This window comes from Mastacembelus armatus, chromosome 5, assembly GCF_900324485.2.
Source record: "Mastacembelus armatus chromosome 5, fMasArm1.2, whole genome shotgun sequence".
In the NCBI taxonomy this organism is placed as follows: Eukaryota; Metazoa; Chordata; class Actinopteri; order Synbranchiformes; family Mastacembelidae; genus Mastacembelus; species Mastacembelus armatus.
This window is the reverse complement of record NC_046637.1, coordinates 7,791,500-7,800,560: the sequence shown is the minus strand read 5'-3', so window position 1 is coordinate 7,800,560 and position 9,061 is coordinate 7,791,500.

The window sequence follows — 9,061 nt, the reverse complement described above, 5'->3', positions numbered from 1 at the left end:
TTTTTTCGTTTTACAATTTATTTCCTGATCACTCCTGCCAGCAGCACAGTCTTTAAATAATTCTTCTCCCTAAATGGAAACACTTCAAGATCTCTGCATAGCTGTCACTGAAAATACCTGCCCCTTTCTTTAAGGTATGCCCACTGGTTCTGGTACATTTCTCTGCAAAGACCAAAAGCTTCCTCCTCCTTTCCAAGCAGAATGGGCAACACAGGAATAGCCAGAAAGACCTAGAACAGCTGAGGCTGATGGGAATGAAACAATCACCTGATTGAGAGATTTCCCTTGTGTGAGACACAGCATCTCAATTTGGACCACTGTGGTGCAAATAAAGAGAGAGAGACTAATATTTCCATCTCTACAACACATCTCTCTGCTAATGTGACAAATAATACTTCAACCACACAATAAATGGACCACTGTGGTACAAATGAAGAGAGACCAACATTTCCATCTCTAAATACTGGTTAAATGTCCAAGGTCTCTGTGACCTGATGTTTGTCAATGCAACATCTCAGGAACACCTCAAGGGGATGTTTTGGAACTGGGAACTGGAGAGCTCATAGTGGTGTTGTACAGCTTTACATACTTAACGTACATGTAGCACCTAACATGGCTGGTTAGCAGAAGTATGCAATCCCAAAGCAGTAATTATAGTTTGTTACTGCTTTCTTTATTGAGCATTTTTAAATTTTACTGGAGCTCAGGGTGTGTAGGGTACATCTTACATTTTGACCTTACATTTGACTGTACAATCATAACAGACTAAACTATTTATTGCATTAAATGCAGAAAAAGTCAAATCAGTAGGATAAAATAAACAAAGGTATATGTGACTCTCAACTATTTTGCTTTTATATACGTTTTCACAACTATGTATTTTTGACCTCTCCATTGATCCAGTGACCCCTGTTGTCAAGGGCCCTGACTAAGAGACAGTGAAGTCAAGTCACAGTTTATTCATACTGAAGAAAGTTTCACTTTGACTTTGAATTTATAACTGTTTAAAATAAGGCTGACCTCACCAATTTTAATTCAATTCAATTCAATTTTATTTGTATAGCGCCAAATCACCATACAATCATCTCGAGGCACTTCACACAAACAAAAAACCCAACAAATCCCTGATGAGCAGCACTTGGGGACAGTGGAGAGGAAAAACTCCCTTTAACAGGATTAACTGGTTCCACAGGAGAGGAGCTTGATAGCTAAAGGCTCTGCCTCCCATTCTACTTTTGGAAACTCTGGGAACCACAAGTAGACCTGAACTCTGAGAGCGAAGTGCTCTACTGGGATAATATGGTACTATGAGGTCTTGGTATTGGTATGAAGGTATGAAGGAGCTTGATTATGAAGGGATTTGTATGTGAGAAGAAGGATTTTAAATTCCATTCTGTATTTTACAGGGAGCCAATGACGAGAATTTAATATAGGAGAAATATGATCTCTCTTGTTAGTTCCTGTCAGGACTCTGGCTGCAACATTCTGGATTAACTGGAGGCTTTTTATGGAGATACTGGGACCTCCAAATAGTAATGAGTTACAGTACAGCCTTGAGGTAACAAATGCATGGGCTAGTTTTTCTGCATCATTTTGAGACAGGATGTTCCTAATTTTGGCAATGTTGCGCAAGTGAAAGAAGGCAATTCTAGAGATTTATTTTATGTGTGAGTTAAAGGACATGTCCTGGTCAAAAATGACTCCAAGGTTTTTCACAGTAGTGCTGGAGGCCAGGGCTATGCCATCTAAAGTAGCTATAATTTTAGAAAAGTTATTTCTGAGTATTTTAGGCCCAAATACAATAACTTCTGTTTTCTCTGAATTTAGGGCTTCACCCACAGATTGAATGACCTGCTGCTTGGCCACTTCTCTAATGCCCAAATGTGTGAGGTCTTTGCAGATTTAGCATCATGCAATGCCTAGCAGCCGTCTGCCAGAGCCTTTGGACAGCTGCTGTGAAGAAGTTTCTTCCACAACAAAGAGCCCAAGATGGTGTCTCACTCTTTCCCCAGAGATGGAGATTTCTTTATTTAATCAATTACATCTTTCTGTCAGTCTGACATTTTGACCCCACTGAAATAACTCAACAATTTGTATTGTGGATTGACATAAAATTTAGTTCAGACATTCATTGGAGGATGAAGTTCAGTAACTTTGGCTTCCTGACTTTTAGCCTCACAACACCATGACTTTGATGATTTTGTTTGTTTGTTTTTTTTTTTTTCAAAAAGCTGCAATTTGGTGTAAATGTGGTGAATATGTTCATTTCTCCATATGAGGAATTGTAATAAATTGGTTAGCTTTTCATCTGGTATCATCATCTGGTAATTCCTTTTTAAATTTCTGTGATTTATGAGCAAATAACTGGGAAACATATGGCATTATCAACCTCAGCTATATTTCCTGTTTAGTCTTAGTTTACAAATGTTAGCATGTTAGCATTAGCATGCTGGTCACAGCATTTAGCTCAAAGACCTGCTGTGCAGCTTCAGAGTCAATACCCTGGCTGTAGGCTCTAGCCTGGTTGATATTTATATGGAAATATGTAATAATACAGGTGATCCCTCATCCCCACTGTCATCCAGCCTTAGAGCACATTAGACTATGGCAGATGACAACTCACTACTGACTACTTTCATTTTCGCTACAAGACAACCTGAATTTCCCACCAAGCAGTGGCATGTGATTTTAAAAGCTGCCAAGGTATGTTTGACTGCCAGCCCAAGGTGCCATGGTCTACTTGACTTGTGCCACAGCATTTTTATCTAGCAGTCTGAGGTACCACCCTTGTGATGCTGAAAGCAGCTACTTTGTTTTACAGTTGTTTTCTAATAAACAAAATAGAAAACACAAAGGCAAACCTATTTAAGTAAGTAAGTAAATGTTAACTCACAGGTTCAAACTTGCTGTGCTTTCTATCCTAATCCTAAACAAGTCTGTTTTTAATGACTCTAAATGGACAATAGCTTTGACTGAAAATCCATCCCATTAGATTGTGATGTTTCTATGGTGCAGTTACTGAGAGTGGGAATCACTAAATTACATCGAAGAAGCTAACATTACATTTATTAAGTCTGAATTAAGGTTGTCTTTCCAAAATACATGATGTGTGATTGCATATATTGACCTACACCTGCTGCTACTTTTTTAGATGACCACCAAAGCAGCAGCGTTTCTGGGATTTTGGTCTATGCCATAAAGACCTGGGTTTCAGATATTTATTGCTGACAGTGAAGTTGAGACCATCTTCAAGACTGTCTCCTACATTTTCAGTCAATTTTTTTGTCCTCATAAAACAGGACTACAATGTAAAATATACTGTTCACAGAATTTAACAAACACTGTATAACACTTTTTCAATTGAACTTTTCCAGTATTGCTGTTGTGCTGCAGTTTCTTTGGGTGCTGAAGACTATAATTCAAAATTTTAGCAAATAATGTCATTATGTTTTCCATCTCTTTATTAGATAACAGCTGACTTCCCCATTCTGATGGAAAGGTGGAGGAAGTTTATGCACATTGCAGAGAAATGTTACAGAAGAGGTGGGACTAAAGAAAGGGACAGGTATGTTTAATTATAGCTGTGCAAAGATGTTGTTCCATTTAGGGTTAAGACCAATTTAAAGACAGTGCCAGAGATGATAACAATGAAGACAAAGACAATCATTAGCAGGCAGGCAGCCAGAGTGAGCAGGAAATAAATCACAGAGGAAAAAGTTTATTGGAATTAATTTTGCTACTTCGTTATTGTTTTTCTTGTTTAAGTGTTCCATTGTTCCATGCAAGTTCCATTGCCATTTATTGAAAGGGTTTAATGAAAACTCAAGATTAAGGTAGTTAAACCCCTGTTTAAGGAAAATCAGAGTTTTCTGTTTCAGAGAGATCATTCAAACTCAGAGTCAATAACTGTGGTAGTTTACTCCATGAAACTAACCTGCTGATTGTCATGTTTTCTTCAAGAAAATCTGATTTAATGAGATAACATAATAAATATTTTTATAAACTTTATTAACCCTTGAAGGGAAATTCAGGTTGTCACAAAGTGAAAATTAGAAGTACTTAGTAGGACGAGTAGTCTGCGATAGTCCAGTTCGCCATGTTGATAAATAATCAACATGGCATTGGCAGCTTTGATGTTACTCTCACAAGAGGTGTTTGATACCTTTGGTTATATTTGGTCCTTATATTCTACTGATCATAAATAATGCTTTAGAAAGTGATATTTTCCCCTCAGTTTTTAAACACACTGTCGTGCAACCTCTTTTAAATAAACCCAACTTTGATCCTTGTGTTCTTGACAATTTCAGACCAATTCTCAAAACTTCTTTCTTATGTAAGATTTTAGTAAAAGTGGTTTCCACCCAGCTTTTAGCTTTCATGTTCGAAACAATCTTTTCCTCATTAACTGTGGTGTACCACACGGTTCAGTTTCAGGCCTGATTTTAACAGACATGCTTTTCTTTATTTAAAGATGTAAAGTTAATCATATTTGACAGATTGTCCCTTTATTGGCTTGGTTAATTTAGCTGATGCAGGCTGAGATGCAAGGCAAGGCAAATTTATTTGTATAGCACCATTCATACACTACGCAATTCAAAGTGCTTTACAAGGCATGTAATTACATTAAAAACATGGAAAGAGCATTTAAAAACAAAGACATTTAAAATAAAATAAATTTAAATAAAATGAAGTAAATTAAAATAAGATGTAAAAGCACATTAAGAAAACAAGGATGAACAATTATTTGAAGGCATTATATGCAGGCAAACAATGGTTGGAGTGAGACTGTACAGTTCTTACATCCACCAGATGGCACTGTGCCCCTCTCAAATTTGTGTCTACTGGTACGACTGGTGAACACACAGCATCTGTTGTACTTAACAGAATGAGCTCCCTGCATAAAGAACAAATTACTGAGCATAAAAGAGCTTATATAAGACTGAGCTGACATCCAGAGAGACTCATCATGACCTCATGGACTCCAGCAGCACATCTCACCCTCTGCTGTCCCCTTCCTTGTTTGCGTTCAATCTTTCCCAGCGTCAGGGGCTTTTCCAGTCAATCCACTCTTTGCATTAGGTAGTATTTCAGCTTAATCTTCAATATCTGTCCTTAGAATGAACATTCAGGGTTGACTTCTTTTAGGAATGACTGGTTTGACCTCCTTGCATTCCAAGGCAATGTTAGGATTCTTCTCCAACACCACAGTTCAAAAGCATCAATTCTTCTGCACTCTGCCTTCCTTAATGTCCAACTCTCACAGCCGTCCATTACTACTGGGAAAACCAGTTTGACCATATGGACCTTTGTTGACAAGGTGATATCTCTGCTTTTTAATACGCTCACATTGTCAGCAGGAACGCTGAAGTCACGTAAACCAGCTGATGGTTTCATGACTGCGTGAATTTCAACAACAATATTCAGTGGACTTCACATGACATAACACATCAACATCTCTGCATAGCTGTCACTGCACATACCTGCTCCTTTCTTTTAAGGTAGCCACCCTTGTTTTGCAACATTTCTCTGCAGTCATTATATAATTTTATGTACTGTTAGGTAAATTCTTTTAACAAATAGACTCAGAGGACAAACTTCGGTAAGATTATATAGAAGTTTTACTTGCAAGGAGTAACAGTCACACAGCACCTTGGTACAGCATGAGGATCACTGGCTGCTTGCAGCCTAACACATCAGTTTTCAAGGTAACACAAAAGGGAGGTGATTTCACACAGAAAGACATGTGGGCCCTTATCAAATAGTCAAGTTTAGAGCAAACTATGCTCACTGATAGCAACAATTATAGTTCCACAATACACAATAGGCCCCATTCAGAAGTGTTTCAGTTATACTAAAGTAAGGTGGATCAGGTCACAGGAATGTAAACATTTTAATTTCTCTAACATGTACAGATCAAACTTTTGCCTGGTGCACTGTTGTCCTTGCTACACTCTGATGGTGAAAATACTTTGATCAAAAAAACGAAAGATGTACAATTATGTATTAATTATGTATTTTATATCTGAACAGTCCATACACTAAATTCATTTTGCTCAGCATATCCAAGAACCTTGCCAATTTTTGGCTTCAGGAAGTCCTGTGTTGACTGGTAGGATGGCAAACAAAAAATACAAAAAGTGCAGTTTAATGAGAACTGAGTTAAAAACCTCAGTACGCATTTAAGTATATTTAAGGATTTTTTTATATGTACATTTTTTAATGAAGAAAAAAATAAATAATCATAAATAATCATTGTACTAATTTATCAACATCTATTCCTATAAGAATTCCTATAAGAATGTACTGTAGTATGGTAATACACCATGATGTTTTAGCACACATAAAAATACACAAATTGATCACTTGTCCTCTGTCAGACATTAAAACATTCCCAAAATCATTTAATGTAACATTGTTTAAAATACTGACTAGAACGGTCCAACCAAACTATCCTGACCTGGCACAGAACTAAATCACAAGAAACGTCACAGCTGTGGTGGTCATCTGAAAACTAGCAGCTGGTGTGGGTCAATATGGATCCACAAAGTAAAATGATTAATTTAGAGTTAGAAACTGTAATGTTATCTTCTTCAGTGTCATTTTGTCAATGCCACTCTCAATGGTATTACAGAAACCATACAGTCAAATACAATGGGGTGTCACTGGCTGTTTTGTGTAATTAAGAACAGGCCTGTTTTTTTGTTATTAGGAGAGGAAACAGGTTGACACATGACTTCTTAGATGAGAGGTAATGTCACTGTCAGTCTGTCACTGCTCATCAAAGATGATGCACCTGAAATACCAGTCAGTCTAGGATGTACAGTCATGCTAACGCAGCATGTTAATGCTAACATGCTAACATCTGTAAAATCACCCTAAACACAACAAACACCTGAGGCTGATAATGTCATTTCCAGTTATTTATTCATTAACCAAAATACTGGAGAAATTTAAATTTTGATCAGTTGATGATACTGGATGAAAAAAGTCATTGTGATGCTGGAGTTAACATCCAGGAACCAGACTGACAATCAGTCTTATATAATCATCCTCAAGGGCCCATGAATGTCTCATGAATTAAATTTCATGCAAATTCGTTTCTATACAGAATGACAAATAGTAGCCTCTTTGTGCTGATCCCTAACAAAATTTTAAAATTAAAGAAAAAAGACTGGAGAGAAAGAGAAGAAAACTAAATACTCAAAGCATTTAGTGCACCTACACTCTTATGTACAGGATGTTTGTTACAAAACACAGAACTAAAGGAAGAAAATTCACATAGGGGGTGCTGTATGACAATAAGATAATGAAAGTTGTTCCAGAGGAGGGAATCAGCTCCTAATGTGGATCTCCATTAACCTCTGGCTCACTAACCCAGTGGAAACAGATGTCTTTCACTATGCATTTGTCTTTACTGGATGTTGGGCCTAGACTTGTCTTTGCCTATAGGTCCAAACAATTTTTTATTATAAGAGTAAAACAGAACGATCCTAATGGGAGAAACCTGGCTGTAAAAGCTAGACAGAACAGTGAGACACAAAGAGCAGATTATGCATATCCCTTTAATTGATCCAACTCTTTCAGAACACCACTTTCTAACAAGCCGTATTTTAAAAGTCTCTCCACCATGACAAAGTGAAATTGAATGTGTCATACTGAGCTGTGGCCTGACACCTTCCTGTCAGGGAACATATTTTGGAGGACACATGTAGGATCACTTACTACTTCAGCAGGGGCTTATGTCAATTGCAATGATCCAGGCTAGTGCCTAAAATGCACAGAATACCAAAGTCCTGCAAACTCAAGTTGCGACAAATTTCCTGAAGGTTCGATGAAATTTAAAGGCTATATAAGAAAGTGATTTAGGTGTAGTGGAAAATGTAGTAAATGTAAATGTGCAGAAATAAAGCCATAGATTATAAATTTTATCTTTTTCAGCGTCATCTGGTGCTTGCGCCTCTCAAAGCTACCACAGAAATCTTAAACTCAAATGCAATAGGGTGTCACTCAAATGTCTTTATCAATAGAACAGGAAACAGGTGGGACGTGGTAGTTTAGAGATGCTAGTTAATAACTGTTGTTGTTTGTGTTATAAAAACATGAGAATACATGGTGTTATCACATGTTCTGTGCATATTTTTGAATGGAGTAAACAACAAAAGCCAGTTGTTGAAAGATTTGGACGTGGGACTGGCGGTGAGAAACACTACGAACAAGTCACACATAAAGCCCAACTTGAAGCTGAGGGGAAGACTCACTATGGCAGGGGTTCAGGACCCATATTCTTTCGCTAAGAGCGGAGTAGGTCATGCACCACTGAAATGAAACAGTCACACATATAATTTAAGTTAGTTCCACTGTTGGCAGGGTGAGAGGGAAAACACCGACATGTATCAACTGTATTTTTCTGCCATGTGTTGTAAAAACAGGGATCTGCTGGAGCCTATCCCAGCTCTCTTTGGGTGAAAGGCAGGGGTCCACCCTGGACAGGTCACCAGTCCATCACAGGGCCACATAGAGACAAACAACCTCACACACTCATACTCACTCCTATGGGCAATTTAGAGTCACCAATCAACCTGACATACATGTTTTTGGACTGTAGGAGGAAACCAGAGTACCTGGAGAAAACCCACACAAGCACAGGGAGAACATGCAAACTCCACACAGAAAGATCCCTGACGGGTTGCAAACCCGGGCCCTTCTTGGCAACAGTGCTAACCACTCATCCACTGCGCTGCCCTATCTCTGTATGCATGTTTCTTAGTTTTAACCAACATTACACATTAGGTATACTGTGTGTGACCAAACTGTGGCCACTTTGAAGTATTTCTTGTCACATTAGCAATGTTGTGGATATGGAAATGTTGGTCTCTCTTTATCTGTACCACAGTGGTCCAAATTGAGATGCTGTGTCTCACACAAGGGAAATCTCTCAATCAGGTGATTGTTTCATTCCCATCAGCCTCAGCTGTTCTAGGTCTTTCTGGCTATTCCTGTGTTGCCCATTCTGCTTGGAAAGGAGGAGGAAGCTTTTGGTCTTTGCAGAGAAATGTACCAG